The following is a 17652-nucleotide window of genomic DNA, read 5'->3' as shown; positions in this document are numbered from 1 at the left end:
CATTTTGGAAATGCAGCTCATGCTGTAATCAAATGGAGGAGTTTATAAAGATGGATTAAAAGAAACTTAGACACTGAGTAAAGAGCTTCATATATTCCTCAAATTGTGTGTAGTGTCATCTATCAGACAATATGTATATCATCTTTAATAATTACAACAGATTGTGGGATACCCATACTTCCCCAAGTAGTATCTCTGCAGTAATGTATTAAAATTACTAATTATTTTAATAAATTGGCTATCACTAATTAGAATATCTATTAAACTCTCATTGCTGGATCATGGCGGGTTTTTTTGTTGTTGTTGTTTGTTTTTTTAAATCTTACATCAATTTTATGAAAATAGGGAGATTTCAGGAATATTCCTACTGTTAGCTGTACACAGTGTCACAGAGTGGTCACTGGAGATCATCTAGCCCAACCTCCCTGCCAAGCAGGGTCACCTAGAGCACATTGTATAGGATCATGTGCTGTGGCTGGAAAGCTGTGCAGAGGAAAAGGATCTGGAGGTGTTGTCGACACTCACCTGAACATGAGCCAGCAGTGTGCCCAGCTGGCCAACAAGGCCAACAGCATCCTGGCTTGTATCAGGAATAGTGTGGCCAGCAGGACCAGGGAGGTGATCGGTCCCCTGTACTCTGGTGAGGCCACACTTTGAGTACTGTGTTCAGCTGTGTTCACTACAAGAAGGACATCAAGGCCTTGGAGTGTGTCCAGAGAAGGGTTACAAAGCTGATGAAGGGCCTGGAACACAAATCCTGTGAGGTGTTCAGCCTGGAGGAGAGGAGGCTCAGGGGAGACCTCATTGTTCTCTTCAACTACCTGAAAGGAAGCTGTGGGGAGCTGGGGGTTGGCCTCTTCTCAACAGGTAACTAGCGATAGTACTAGAGGGAATGGCCTCAAGTTGCACGAGGGAAGGTTTAGGTTGGAAATTAGGAGACATTTCTTCTCAGAAAGAGTAGTCAGGCATTGGAACAGGTTGCCCAGGGAGATGATGGAGTAGTGGGTGACATTGGTAGTAGGGGGATGGTTGGACCAGTTGATCTTGAAGGTCTTTTCCAACCTTAACTATTCTATGATTCTATCATGTCCTGGCAGGTTTTGAATATCTCCAAAGAAGGACAATCCACAGCCTCTCTGGGCAACCTGTTGCAGTGCTCAGTCACCCACACAGTAAAGAAGTTTTCCTTCATATCCAGGTGGAACTTCCTGTGTTTCAGTTTGAACCCATTGCCTCTTGTCCTGAAAAGAGTCTGGCCCCATCCTCTCGACACCCTTCCTTCAGATATTTATACGCATTGATAAGATTCCTTCTCAGTCTTCTCCAAGCTAAACAGGCCCAGATCTCTCAGTCTCTCCTTATATGACCGATACTCCAGTCCCCTAATTAGCTTAATAGTCTTCCACTGGACTCAGTCCAGTAGCTCCATGTTCTCGTACTGGGGAGCCAGAACAGGACACAGTATTCCAGGTGTGGCCTCGTCAGGGATGACCTGCTTTGCAACAATCCTTTGACCTGCTAGCAACAATCTTCCTAATGCACCCCACTGGCCTTCTTGGCCACAAAGGCACATTGCTGGCTCATGGTTAACCTGCTGTCCACCCGGCCTCCCAAGTCCTTCTCCAGTGAGCTGCTACCCACCAGGTCAGCCTCTAACCTGTACTGGTGGATGGGGTTATTCCTTCCTAGGTGAAAGACCCTGCACTTGCCGTTGTTGAACTTGATGAGGTTCCTCTCTGCCCAACTTTTCAGCCTGTCCAGGTCCCTCTGAATGGCAGCACAGTCCTCTGCTGTATCAGTCACTCCTCACAGTTTTGTGTCACCAGCAAACTTGCTGAGAGTGCACTCTGCTCCATCATCTAGGTAACTGATGAATAAATTGAATAAGACTGGACCCAGTACTGACCCCTGGGGGACACCACTTTCTACAGGCCTCCAAATAGACTCAGTGTCACTAAGCACAGCTATCTGAGCTCTGCCATCCAGCCAGTTCTCAATCCACCTCACTGCCCATTCATCTATCCTGAACTTCCTGAGCTTGTCTATGAGGATGTTATGGGAGATATTGTTGAAAGCCTTGCTGAAGTTAAGGTAGACAACATCCACTGTTCTCCCCTCATCTACCCATCCAGTCATCCCATCATAGAAGGCTATCAGATCGGTTAAGCATGATTTCCCCTTGGTGAGTCCATGCTGATTACTCTTGATCACCTTCTTTTCCTCCACATGCTTGGAGATGACCTCCAGGATGAGCTGTTCCATCACCTTTCCAGGGATGGAGGTGAGGCTGACTGGCCTGTAGTTTCCTAGATCCTCCTTCTTGCCCTTTTTGTAGACTGGAGCAACACTGGCTTCCTTCCAGGCCTCAGGCACCTTTCCTGTTCTCCATGACCTTTCAAAGGTGCTGGAGAGTGGTCTAGCTATAACATTGGCCAGCTCCCTCAGCACTCATGGGTATATCCCATCAGCGCCATGGATTTGTGAGTGTCAGGTTTACCTGAGGTTGGACTTGATGATCTTGAGGTCTCTTCCAACCTAGAAATTCTGTGATTCTGTGATTCTGTGTAAATAATCTCTAACCCAATCCTTCTTGACAAAGGGAAAGTTTTCCTTTCTCCAGATTTTCTTTCCTGTTTCCAGGGTCAGGGATTTCTGGGGGCTGACCTTAGCAGTAAAGGATGAAGCAGAGAAGAGAACTCTGACTTCTCTTTATCTTTTATCAAGAGCGTATCTACGCCATTCAGCAGCAGGCCCACACTTCCATTTACAAAACCACAGACAATATTTTGTAACTGTTGCTAGGTTTCATTATGTGTCTTTCACAGAAATTATTGAAAAGTTAGCCCCGTCAGACTAATTCTTGTGAAAACATACACTACTGCTTAGCTTCAGTGTGCAAAGGAAAACAAAGGAAGTATCTTCAGAATAAAGCTGATGGGCCATTTGCCCAAATCTGTTTACCTCCAAAAGCAGAGGGTCACCGGAGCATACAGTATCAATTAAGAGCAAGCAGTGAGATATTTGTGTTCATCCCCTTTACCTGTTTGCATCAGGTTTTCTCCCTCACAGAATATGAGATTCACTGGAGAAAATTGTTTTTTATTGACAAATGCACACTGATCAATGAAGGGAGATAAACAGGTTTTACTGCTCATTGAAACTAAAAGTAGTTACTGGCATAAAATGAAATATCTCCAAGGATATGATGCTTTGGTTTACAATACTTCATTTACATACTTCAGTTAAGATAAAAGGCAAGACTACCACCTGAGAAACAACTGCAGAGATTTAATATTGTCTGTCTGAGAACAGCATCTTAAATTTTTTTCTCAGCTCCCAGCGCATTCGTCATATTAGTTACAGAGTAAGTATCCACAGATATTTCACAAACCATATGGAAACATGGTACCCCAGTACCAGGAAAGATGTGTCTACCAGCAACCAGGAATGAGCATGAAGGCTCTTCGGCAAGCAACAAGATATTGGACACCATGCCTGTACCCGGAGCATGTCACATGCATGGATGTAGGAGCTGGAACCTGCTGGTATCATGGTCTCATTCAGAATTCCTCCTGTACTCATCAGCATGACATTCTTACTGGCACTACCAGCAAGTTGCTGCCTTGACACTGAGTTCATCCATATTTAATTCTTCACAGTGTCTAGGGAATAATATGAATTTGTTACTAAAAAGTTAAAATAGGCAGATGGGAAAAAATCTCATTGCTTCTATGGACCATGTGACATGCCTGCTGGGCAGTTTAACAGAAATTCAAAGATGCTTCTGATGCTTAGACACATCTTTTGTTGAAAGCATGCTTAATGAAAGTATTGTGGGACTAGTGATTTAGGTTTTTTTCCCCAAGAGATCGATTTCTGATAGACATCTTATCACATAACAAATGATTTCTCTGCTAATTTTTCTCTGGATAACCCATTCAGTTGCTTTGTTCTTTCAAAGGAATATTAGTTGACTAGATATACCATCTTTCTTATCTGAACTTACTTCAAAGCCCCGTGTGCCAGCAGATCTAGCAGACGCATCAGCTGAAACATGCTTAATGCTTACCTGAAGTACTCAGTTATGCTTCTGATTTAATAGCATCTTAATACAAGTCCAAACTAGATGTGCTTAGCTTGTAACTGCACTGAAATATATCTTTATATCAGGTCTTTATATCAGGTCAGTAAGCTGAATGTCCTGAACCTTGTGCCTCACAGATTCACGACCCTGTACAACTCAGGAACAGACTTTTGCCAAACTCCATCCTCTATCAAAGTATGAGTCAGTAACATGGAGAAGCTCTATTCTTGCTGTCAGTGAACAGCTGAAGACACTCAAGAAACTTATGCCCACAAATACATCGAAGAAGCTAAAGATGCTCTGCCAGTGTGACTGCAATGCCCAAAATCACAGCATCCTCCTAACAGATTAGAGATGACACAGCATGAGTTCAGAGTGATACAGTGTTGTCAACAGCCTAAGGGTCTAGAAAGATGTAGAAGGATTTTAAGGAGAAATGATGTGCAGATTTGTCCTCTTCCTTTGCAAAAAAAAAAAGTAAGAATCTAGAAAATCAAAAGAAGCTCAACTCTGTGGACCTTAAAGGAACCCAAAACTTCCTGGCCATCAAATAGAGTAAAGCCAGAAAGAGGAGAGACAACAAGGGAAAGGGAGGAGATTGTCATGATTTAGAGAGGCAATTGCTTCCTTCTTAACAAAGTTCTGTATGCTTGCTGGCTTTTCCTTTCCCCAGAATGGAAATCATTCAGGAAAAGAGAAATACTTAATGCTTTCCTCTCTTCACCCTCAAAATTAAAATGAAGTACGCCCTGACAGCATTTTTTCCTCTTCATCTAAGGATCCATCAAAAACTAAATAAGCAGTAGTTTCACCCTGTTTGCCTTAAGGCAGCTACCATATGGGGAGGGTGCTAGGGAGGAGTGCAGCACTCTGTAATGTTTTGCACAACCTATGTGCATCACCTTGCTAGGGAATGCTAATTCCAATTCAGCCAGTCAGCCTCCTGTACCCAGCCCTAACACAAAAGATGATGCAATGTCACTGCCACACAAGGTCAGCATCCATGCAACACTTACCAAAATAGCTGGCAAGCCTTTGTTGCTGCTTTTGACAATCAGCTTCAATAGACCTTTGGACATTAGCCTCTCATCTACTGAGAAAAGCATTATTGTTTAGAGCTAACAGATATTTCTCCCTCTCCCAGAGTGAAAATCATGGGCAGGGTAATGTCTCCTGGACATTCAGAATAGAAGTGTACTTTACAGATAACAGAATCACTAGAGCATGTGACTGGCACTAGAGCTTAGTAACTGAAAAAATATCTTTCTATCTTTAGGTTTATAAGTCATATCCAGTCTGGAATGAGAGCAGCTGTAAATTATTACTGCATCTGATTGTGCTATGGGCTATCCCTTATGAACAGTTAGCCTCAAAGCATTTCTGTTTGTCAACATTACCCAGAAAAATAGTCACTGGTGACTTTCTCAGGCTGAGAAAAAATAGAAGAGCTCATAAGCTTTATATTCACATATATTTTTACAACACAAAAGATACAATTAGATCCATCCTTCCAAACAACAAGCCCAATACTCTGTTCAGCTATAAATCCACTAATGCAAGGATTTAATTCTCAGTCAGTTCTGCACAGCACCTTCTCCCAGTTATACAGCAAATGAATACAGTCAATCTTTCACAAACAGTACACACGTTTACTCCCTGTGTTATAAAGACCAAACAGTTCTTCACATGCCATTCAGAGGTATTTTGGAATTTCCTTGTCCCTTCCACTGGTAGGTCCAAGTCAAAACAGCTTTGTGATAAGATGTCACCAACTAGCTGCCCAAGACTGAACTACCACACATTGTTCATATGAGGGATAACGTCAGAAAGAGTACTCTGCTTGAGCATGTTTGACCCTAACAGATAAAGACAGCCTTTAGAAACACAACATACCGACAGAGACATGTGTAATGCTCATGGAAAGGACATGTTCTCCAAGAATATGCCAAGAAGTTTGTTAAAAGTTCAAAGAACATATAGCATTGCTAATTTCTACAGTGGCTCATGAATTAAACTGCCAGCAGCCTTTCATCATCATATGTGTCTTTTGGTCCATGTTTTCTCCATGTAACTAGATCCCCATTTTCAGATAGACCATTATTTCGAAACCATAGACACTTGCAGCTTAAAGACTCCTTGGTTGCTTGAACAATATTTTTCCTTTTGCTGAGCTGTCGTCCAAGACAGACTTTATACACACAAAAGCCTGATCCCTAGGGACAATGTGAATTCAGTGTTCCAAATAGCAAGCTCCCTTACCAAATTAAATACTTTGTTTTTAGCTTTAAAAATAACTGCAAAGTTCATCTTTCTAAGCTCTGCATTCAGTGCTCAGAAGCATACTGAGAGAGGATCAATGCCCCTTTTTCTCCTACTCATACAAGTCTCACTACAAATACAGACAGAATTTCTATAAGGTGATGCACTGGCTATACTCTGGAGCAGGTTGACATCAAAAAGTTGACTCCCCAGGACAGTTTTTCAGAAGAATAAAAATTTGGACACTTACAAAGTTGTGTCTTTCTTCTACTTGGTATAACAGAAACATTGGTCTGTTCTGGATTAGGTTGGTGTTGAGATATTAAGGCAGAATCTTCAGTAAAATGTAACAAAGAATTACAAGCAAACATAACACAAAAATTGGTCTCTTGAATTTGACCTTAAACAGTGAGGTTCTCTCCAGATTTGCAATCCTAATCAACTGGACCATTTCATATATCCATTCAATTCAGGACATGTGCACTCAGACTTCAAGACTGACAATAATGCTGGCCTGATAAGTCAAAGTCTCTGATACACACCTTCAGACATGAGTAACACAATTCTCACATTCTTATTCTATTACACTAACCAGAGTATTGGCTGATTTTAAGAGCAGCTGTGGTTTATTTAGGATAAAGGGTTGCAAAGTCTCATTCAAATTACTGACCTGGTTTGGACACCAATTTAAATTATTGAATTTTTTTAAAAACTTCACAGTGAGTTTTCTTAAGAACTTTCATTCTTCCTACAATGAAATGATTATAATGATTTCTGTACTGTTATGTCATTTTATGAACTAAATTGTTAATCAATGGTCCATTATCAATTTTCTGTATTAGCAATGCAGCCTAATAAATCAAGTGTAAAGTCAAATGCCAGCTTATCCTTTAACATTTGTTGGCATGATTGTATTAATTTTGTTATAAATTTTCAATTAAAGCCACATGTCACATTTCCAGTATGGTGGAAGAGTCACATTTTTGTTTCCAATATAGTTAAAGCTTTTCTGAAGCAGTGTGATGAAAGATTAAGACCAACTCCAAACACACATTGTGGATCAGTTCTCAAACACATAAATCAAGCCATGTTTTACTAGCTGCTATACAATATGAAGTTTTTGACATACTTTATAAATGTTTTGCAGCTGGATGTTACATCTCCCAGGGAGACTAAAATTACATTTTTGTAACTGTGTAATCCTTGCTGACTGGTACAATTATAACGGTAGTCTTGCTACAGTGTAAGCAGTGCACAGAAAGGGGCCATGCAAGTTTCTGAGGATGAATGTTTAATATGATGTGTTGTCAAGCCTGGACCATGATGATGATTCTCCATAACACTGAATAATGATTGACCTTAAAAGTTTTCCTTTTGCTATGTTACTAGGTAGTGAATGCACCAGTTACTTCATGCTCGAGTGTGTTTGTTTTTTTTTCTGTGATTGCTGCTATTTCATTTTCTTCAGTATGGTGGTGGGAATTTAACTTTTTATAGACTACTTTAATGCTAGCAAACGTGGCTAGCTTATGGAGAAAAACAGAAAAGTTTTTAAACTCTGACACTTTAACATTTGACAGTAGGAAAAGTGATCTGAAAAACGTTTACAAACCTAGGATTTTTCTCTAAGAGAACAGACTCGATTCCCTAGTGTTTCCCATCACTTTCTCACTGCATAGATCAGATTTCACATTAGTTACAGAGATTTGTAAGTGATGGAATGCTCTGGGGAAATCAGACCAGTGCTTTTAGTAGTGATAAACTAAAATTAAGAGATGAAATTATTTTGCAGCAAAGAAAATCAGTGAACAAAAAAAATAATCCATGGAAGAAAAAAAAAAAAAAATATATATATATATATATATATATATATATATATATATATATCAGAAAGGCACAAGTAAGTCTAGTTAAAAAACTGTTTCGTGTTGTGTGGGAGTCTTCTCCAAATTCCAAAGTGCTGCCAATTTCTATTTCTTTCCCTCAATGCAGTACCTACTCAATGTACCTGATAACTGTTGGTCTGATTTTGTACCAAGTATTCTCTCTAGCTGGTGGCATCAGAGTCAATGCCAGACATATTTTGAGAGACCATTGATACAGAATTTACTCCTTTACACATGTGAGCATGATTCTTCACAGCTATGCAACATGATTTTAAAACTCTCTATGGTTGTAGCAGGCACTTTTTTGGTGTAGTGGGTCTGCCTTTGGCCCCACCAGCTTGCTGTATCCAGCCACCGTTTCCTTCACCACCACCCCAATTTTATAATCTAACCTGGAGCATGCCTTGGCCTCTGGACTACATTGCAGCTGCCATGTTAGCCTCCATTTTTAACCTACTTTCTGAAATCATCAAAGAAAGTGCAAAGTGGAGACAGTGGGGAAGTAGAACATTGCTTTCCCATTTTTGTGTTTTGCTTCTGCTCACTGTTTAGCTCATTTTTCCATACTTATTTTCAGCCTATTTTGAACCCATAAAGGGAGGCTACCAAAGCAAAACCACCACTTTATTTAAACTCCTGAAGCTCCTTCAATATCCAGAGTGCCAGCAAAAGATTTTACTTTTATTGACTCACTTGTATGGTACTCAAGAGCCTCATAGGAGAAAGAAGTCATTTCAATGGTCTTTAAGAAAAATCTTGGTAGAGTGAGATGAATTATGTTGTAAAATAATGCTTCCTTTATGGCTTCACAAGCACTGAGAAAACTTGAGAGACTAGCCCTCTTCACAAAGTAGACAATTCATATTTCAAAGCAAAATCATGTTATTCAAATATCTACATTAAGAAGGCACCAAACATGTTAGAGATCTGCTCTTTTGTCTGGCCACGTTTCAGACTGAGAAAGTAAGAGTGTGTTTGTAAGAGCTGAATATTCAAAGCTCAAGCATTGGAAAGCAAAGCCTTGTTTACAGAGTCCTTCCTGGATATCTTAATAAAAATGCTTGAGGTATTTCATCTTATACGTGCCATGTGGATTCAAGTACACTGATAAGGCAGAGTGTATTGAAAGCTGAGAAGGCAATAAAAAATCCACTAATGTTATATTTCAGTAGAAACTAAGTCACCCATAAACAAGCTATTAGATTTCAAGGACTGTATTGGAGACAGACATGAAACTACTGAAGCTTTGTGAAACACTCAACTTTTTCTGTGCAATTTGCATAAAATAGTACAATACTTAACTAAAATCTACAAAGTTTAAGCAAATATAAGAATCGGAAGAGTAAAAACAGGAAGACATGTGAAGCAGCACTCTGAAAATACTCATCCACATGGTATGGGTTGAAGTTTGTGACCTTCATCATTACTTTTGATAAGGATCCTGGGATACATTTTTCTTCATAAGTATTTTTACATAGTCGAGAGCTATCAGATCTATTCTAACCCCAGAATTCTAACACTAATAATTTACTCAGATATGCCTTTACTGAATAGCCTTTTCTAAAATAAAATAAAATAAAACACAAGATGCAAACCCAGCCAAGATGACCACAAACTACTCAAAAAGCAAGACTGAAGAATGTAAATACACTTAGTACAGAGCAAGCAGATGTGTAAAAAATCATTTAAAAGTTCTCCCATTTACACTAATCTCATTCTTAATTCACCTTGTTTATCATCTTTTCATAAAGGTCAGCTTTTCTTCCAGTTGTAGGATGCATTCATTAGGTACAATATGTTATATCTGAATACATCGTTATTTTTTTGACCAGAAGGTTGAGAGCTTTTAGTTACCTTATTGTCTGCAAAGGTTAGAAGTTAATTTTTATTGCAAAATAATTACAGTTAACTTTTTTGCCTTACTTCTGTAGGGAAATCCATACTCAACAAAGATTTTGTGGTCTAGCATCAGCAGATACATAAAATTTCAAGACAAATTTACAGTGCGTCATTCAACCAACTTTGTCAAGACTGGACAATTTTAATTTGTGTGTTACAATAAGTACCATATGATTTATGACTGCATAGACCTAAAACACATTCCTTTGTGAACTCAGAAATGTTAACTGCAATTGAAAATACCTACCTTTGTAAGTTACAGTGGAACATAAAGTTTACATTTGTAAACATGATATACACTTGTGTTATAGTGTAATAAAGGCCCCCAGAAATTAGTTTGGAAGTCTAAGACTTGTTCACTGCCGTCTAATTATTCATAATTCCTAATGCTGTCAAATAATAAAATAGTCCTTGAGCATGAGATACAACAGCAGATCTCTCACAGAAAGCTAATACTTTGGTATACAACTGTCCCACTCTGGTGTTGTTAGTAAAAGAAATATTTAATATTAGTGAAATTTTAAGACTGAGTTTACTTGCATAGAGGTTTGTGCACATACCAGAGCTTCATTAGAGCACTGTATACCTAAGTGAAGCCTCCTTTCTGCATGAATCCCAGAACAAAGCATGCATTTCCATGACAAAGGTGAAGCCAGAATAAGAAACATTAGGAAACATACCCCACTTCAAACATGTTCACTAAATCTTATTTAAATACAGCAAGAAAAGCAAGAGTTCTTTTTAAAGCTGTGGATGACATGGATTCTTTGGAAAACTTGTTGTACTTATTTGACCTATTTGGTGCTAGGATAACAGCACTGTCCAACTACAACCAAAATGTTTGCTCCTAGACAACTCTGATGACACAACGTACCACAACTCTGCAAAGCATGCTATTAAAAAACTAAAATCACCACCACATCTGTCAGTTCACTAGTATCCCAAGGAAACAAATGCCAACAACACATTGCTAGATAGTTTATTTTTCAGCAAAACAAAAAGGGTGGTTCAATTGTATAGACTCTCTGTTCTCACATTAGCAAGCACCAGCAAATGCTGTATTATATGCTAAACACATTTCATTCAAATGCACTCAAAAATTTCATTGTATTATCAGTCTTTAAAACAAAAGCAACATTATTTATCTGAATTCAACTTTGGATGCAATATAAAGCACATTTTCCAGTTGGGAAGAAAACTGAAATTCAGGACAAGCTACATTTTGTATAACTAGCATTTACCCACAAAAACAATTTTTCATATAATTTATTTTTTTTTTCCTAAACAGAGCTAATTCAATCAGCAACAACAACATTAACAAATGTAATGTGCAAAAATATTACCTCTGATTACAGCGGTAAAACACATACCAATGTTAAAACACTTTGAGAAATAAAACATCGTATTTGTGAAAGCCAAACACAGAGGTATGTTAAGTGAATAATAAAAACACACTTGTGTGTACTAATTGGATAATGACATAGATTGCTGTGACTGTCAGTTACCACTGTGCCTTTAAAAGTTCCTTTTCCTAAGCATATAATTTCACTGTTAAAAGTGAATAAAAACCTATGCAACTACCTCAAGACAGCCTTGCATATGGTAAGATTTAACTTCAGTGTTACTTAGAAAATACCCATTGTAAATCTTTGCATGCTACATTCTCGTTCACTTTATATCTGCTTAGGGTGTCTTTTGTTTTGTGTTTTTAAACTTTTCTGAACCCTCGTGAAAGTTTACAGGGAGAGCAGTACACATGGTATTAATCCATTCTTCACTGCAGATAAAAAAGAGTGGAGTTTCTGAGTCTCTAGTCTGGATTACAAAGAATTTCACTGCAAGAAAGCCCTGGGTAAAGCCTCTTCTGATTTACACCAAGAGACCGTCTGTCCTCCAGTCTTCCTGCCCGGCTGAAATCCCCAAGTAATGGCACAGCCCTGACCTGCTATCACCTCTCATGCTGCATCTCCCCAGGCACTCTGACAGAGTATTTTTAATATTACTTGAGTCACCAAGGCATGGAGACTCATCAAAATTAAACCAAATCCCTAAGCAAGCTTCCACCTCAGTGCATACAGTTGGTAAGGCTGAGGAAGCATCGTGTATGTAAACAGACTCCAGAATAAGCATTTCTGCATGCCTGTGTCTGAATGCAGTATTTTCTGTTTTTATTTTTATCACCCCTCAGAAGACCAAAACTATCAAAGCCATCACCAGCATAGAAGCATACCCTGATACAGAGCCGGGGGGAGGTAATTTCAGGAACTCAGACTGAACTTTACCCTCTGCTCCCCACAAGCTGAGGCAGAGAAAAGAGTCCCTACAGACAGGACATGCTCCCAGAGTTTTCCACTAGCCTCTTGCCTTCGCCCACACAAGGTACCCGGAGGTGTCCCCCACCCCTTAGCACCAAGTGGCAACACACAGAGGTAACAACAAGGTACACCCTAAAACGCAGCAGACAGCCGGATCAACCCCACAAAGGAGCACCCGGCGAGTTAGGCAAAAAGCCCCTGGATGAGGCGACGTTTCCAAGGGCGCCCAGCAGCAGAGTTGGGAACCCCGACACCCTCTGCCCCGAGCATCCTCCCCGAGCCCTGCTCAGCTCCGGCGTGGCTGAGCACACGCCGTTCCCCAGCAAACAGCAGAGCAAACGTGGTCGGTTCCCAGCCAAGTTCGCCCACCGCGCTCGCCGCTGCACGCCTTTCACCTTACCCTGAGGAGAGGGGAGAGAGAGCCTACCTCCCGTGCTCGGCAGTCCGGTTGCGTGCGGGGCGCGCAGTGATGGAGAGCGGGGACCTCTTCAGTGATAATCAGCGCTGAGAGGCTGCTCCTGTGAATAGTGTACATCCTGTAGCAGCAGGCTCTGCTTCTAGCAGCTGGCAGCAGCCTTCGCAGGAGCAGTGATGAGCACAGCTTGAGATCTTCCACAATTAACCAAATATTGTATAGCAGCAACAAATCAACAACTAAAACCCGGCTCGCAAATAAAAGCAAAGTACAATTTCAGATGGGAGCTGAAAGCTTAAGTCACCGAATGCTACATTTCTTCTTCAAGATTATTCCAGCAAGCTCCTTCTGCTATTTTTACTGTACCATAATGCACTAGGTCTGGCTTTTACCCTATTGAAAGAACATGAATATATTATTATCCACACAAAAGAGCAGGTTATTGTTTATGAATTACCAGCCTTCCCAGCAACAAAGGCTATTTTCATAAGAAAACTCAATTTCATTTTAGCTCCAATTTGATTACCAGCTGAAGAAAAGCAGCCCTGCGCCTAAACCTCAAAGGATTTTTATTCATACCATTGAATGGGCTTTATTGCTTCCTTTTCAAAACTGATGTAGAAAGCTTTTAGAGTAAAACATTGACAAAAAATTATTGCGCTGCTATTTTGTGCAATAACAGAGCTGAAGAGGGGCAATGATTTCTCAGTCATCCTTCACTGTACTTCAGAACAGTAAAGGCTGGAATTAATGACAGACCATAGAGAGGAGCTAAGCCAAGGTCTCACAATGCATGTCAAATCTAAATGATCACTATACATTGAAAAGACCCAAAAAAGCCTGCAGCTGATTGATTCATGGCTTTCACAAGAAAGACAGGCTTGAAGAGTTTATTGCACCACAATTTACTCTGAATTATCATAAAAATGAATGTAGAGGCTGAATGTCACCCCGGCACACTCCAAAAACACACATCCAGGGACAAAGTTCACCCAGGAATTATAGCAGTGCTGTTCATGCTACTATAGTTAAGGGTCTGTCACTTTTCTCCTATTATAGGGGGTTTTAGCTCAGCTGTAAAGCTGTGCTCCAGAATAAAACTTGGCACAAAGGTCTCATTTGGAGGGAATATAATTTTTTTAAACAAATGTAAAAGGAAAAAAAAATAAAAAACCCTTTCTGGCTGTTTTTAAGTTAAACATTTCTAAAAGCTGCTTGCTAATTTCTGAGGCTTTTTAACAATTGTGTAACTCAAGATCAGCTTTAGGATTTGATTTTTTTTTCTTAAGAAATAAAAATTAAGCTGTCAGACTATAAAGGGAACAAAACAGTTTTGCTGTATCAGACAAAAAGATTTAAAAATTATTGATTTTTTTTAATGGTTTATAGAACATGTGTGATAGAAGAGTGGAATGGCACTGGTAGCAGATGGACTCTGCCAATGACACCTGGATGCTGTATTATGAATGCAGCCTCTGTACACTATGATTTGAACTGCCTCAGTCACTAAATTAAGAAGTCTCCCAAAAATTTGCACACAGCACAACAGAATTACTCAAATGCAGCACATTTAAGACTACTGATTATGAGACAATTTCTGTGTCTTTACACAGCTACAGTAAAAATTGAATTAATTCATTTTTATCTTTCAAAGATTTGACATCAACTTTTGAAAAGCAGTAGAGGAAAATAAGCAGCAGTTGTTACTGAAGGTCTAACTCAGTGCGTAGCTGGTGTGTGACTAACTCAGGAACATTGAGACCTGGACTTTTACAAATAAACCAACAATTCTCATTTCATGCTGTATTTCTACCTTTTAATTCATTGTGCATTTTTAATATTACTAGGCCTGGGCAGCGAATCACGTTAAGGCAACCTCATACAGATTTCATGGACGAGAAGTCTGTCTTTGGGCATTGGCCACTTAAAAGTGCAGCTGAGCTCAAACCAGGAATTGCAGAATACTCTGGATCTTCTTTCTGGTTCTCTTTTCAGGAACGGGCGCAGCTCATGTTGAAGCATCTTGCTAAAGGCAAATGTTGCTCCTGAGGTTCATAGCTAGGCTCAGACCCATTAGAATTCCAAGGGGGTTGGTTCTTGATGCTCACTTCAGTGAGTCACAGTTTCTCTACTGGGATAACAAGACTATTAAAGTACTTTGTGAAAAAGAACTCAGAAAGGAAAAATGAACCCATTCTTGCAAATTTTGGCATGGAATAATTTTACTGGAAAATATCTAGAGAGTTTATGAAAGCAAAACATGCCCCAAAAGGTCTGCTTCGGCATCAGAGAGAGTGAAAGAGAGAGTGTGTACATCAAAAGAACTATGTTGTGAGTAAAATGTTATAGTTTGGTTTTCACAGAGCTATTGCACAAAGTCAGGTAGCTACCTACAAAATTTAGTGCACACACAGACCACTGTCAACTTGGAATAGCTGGTTGCAAAGAAGTATTTTAAAATTCCAGTATACAGCTCAACTTTTTACAGAGGGTTTCATTCTACTCACACCTCAAGTGTTTTCATTCTTCCATTTTACATTTTACAGTATTTGAAGCTTCTCTGAAGAGTTGGTGGAAATGGCTATGCCATTCCCCCAAGACATGACCAAACTGGCAAACTGATGTGGGAAACAGAGGAAAAAATTGTGTCCAGACCAAGTATTTTTTTTTAAAAAAAAGGAATGGTATAGACAATGAAAAGTTGCTTAAATACTTTTCAAATTGAAAAGTTCTGATCCGGTAGCACTTTAATACCCATAAAACACTGAGAATGCTTTATGCTCACATAGGAGTTCTGTAGTAGAGAGAGGAAGGCTACAAGGCGTACATGCTGAAAAGCAGTATTTGGGGAATTATACTGTAACTAGTGAAAAACATCTGCTCAGGTACAGCAGTTCCAGCTTCTGTTCATGAGGCTTGCTGGAACATCAAGGCACTGGGAGCATCTGTACAATACCACTAGTCAGAGACACAATGTAACCACAAATTCCTATATTCTTGGCACCATTTCTGTATGAAAAAGCTACTGAAGATCAGAAAAATACTGAATATCAAAAGAGATTGCATATCGTTGCATAAAGTATTTAAATTTGTGTATGTGTACACATGCAGGCTGAAAGTGGTCTCCATATATATCCACAGACAAAATCTAGCCAGTTTTGCAGTGCTCCTATAATTTGTCTCTGTATGTTTGTGTGTATCTATTATATGCAGTCACGTGCATGTGCACATTTTTGTTTACAGCAGATGCTTTCTGAAAATATCTTTTGTCTCTAATCCTACTTTTTTTTTATATATAATAGAGGATCTGTCTTACAAATAGACAGTATTTTAATATGGTTTTAATACCCTGAAAGGCTGAGCTGTCGGGGTAAATGGACCCTCCTGATAAAGGCAGCACCCTGCCCCTTCTCCCACTTGTTTATTCTCTTCATTCAGGACAGGTAGCATTCAGCTCAGGTATGCAAAGCCAGGTTACACAAGGTACCATGCAAAGCAATGGCAAACAGCCCACTATCACCTGTTGCGAAGCTCATACTTCAGAAATTTGGCAACGCCTGATGCATCACTAAACCATAAGACACCTTTTTGCCTTGTTATGGCAACAATAAGCAGGGAAATAGCCCCAGGAAACAGCCCCCCGTTGTGAGAGCTTGCACAGGGCAAGCGAGAGAGGCTGCCAAGTCACCATTTAAACACAACAGCTGCTTAAAAAGGATGGACTTGCTTCTACCTGGTCTTCCTCACTAACCTTTCCATGAGATCAGTGAAGTCATCCTTCCCAAACCCTCTACAAAATATGATAGGGATGTCCTTAACTGCATAAAAATTCTCACAGCAATACCATCAGAGGGTTTCTAGCAGACACTACCCTGCACCAGGCCTTTTCCTCCTCTCATTTCATCTTTCCACAAGCTTCTGCCACAGACCCTTCTAGTGTTTCCCACCTCCTCAGGTCTAACTTCAGCAGCAGGCTTATACTGTTTCTCATCCCATTCTCCCATTCAAGTACAGGGTTTCTTTGCCATTCCCAGAAGGTCCTGACCTTCCTTTTACCTTCACCTGCTCTCTGTTAAGTGACTGAAGAAAGTGAAGAGACCTAAAACAGGGGAAAGATGGAATACTCATTTCTGGCCCCATACATGGGGTGTGAAAGCCTCTCTTACAACAGAAATGCTGAAGTGCCTGACCCATCAGAAGTTGACTAGTAAAATCAGTACTCAGCCAATATACATAAACCAAAGCAGCTAGCACCAGGCAATCCCCATCGTTTTAAAGATGGACCTGCTGTTTTATCATTTCCTTATAAGTGCAAGTCAAAGAAGTGTCAGTCATCTTTCACAGGTCACCTTACACTTCAGCACTGAAGAGGTAAGAAAAGCCTTAGAGAAGACAGTTGGATACAAGAGACCACACATCTCCAACAAGTGAAACAGAAAAGGTAGGAATTTCAGAAATTCAAACCACAGTTTCATTTACTCTTTTTATACTGTCTCCATTTCTGCTAGGATTAAATTAATTTAATTTTGATTAATTACTCTATTGATTTTTTCATTGTTCCCATCTTGTTTTCATTGTTGTTTTTTGTTGGTGATGGTTTTTATTGTTGTTTGTCTGCCCCCTAAGAAAGGCTTTAGGCTTACCCAAAAAACAAACATCCTCTCAAATTTTTTATCCCCCCTGTAGCTGAGCTTCCAGCAGCCCTGCAGCCAGTCAACAACAGGGCTACTCCCTGACTCACCAGAGAAGTGCCTCAGTAATTTGGGAACCATGCATATAAACCATTCCTCTACC

This window comes from Anas platyrhynchos, chromosome 1, assembly GCF_047663525.1.
Source record: "Anas platyrhynchos isolate ZD024472 breed Pekin duck chromosome 1, IASCAAS_PekinDuck_T2T, whole genome shotgun sequence".
Taxonomy (NCBI): domain Eukaryota; kingdom Metazoa; phylum Chordata; class Aves; order Anseriformes; family Anatidae; genus Anas; species Anas platyrhynchos.
The sequence above is the reverse complement of the archived record's forward strand: the minus strand, read 5'-3'. Positions refer to the sequence as shown.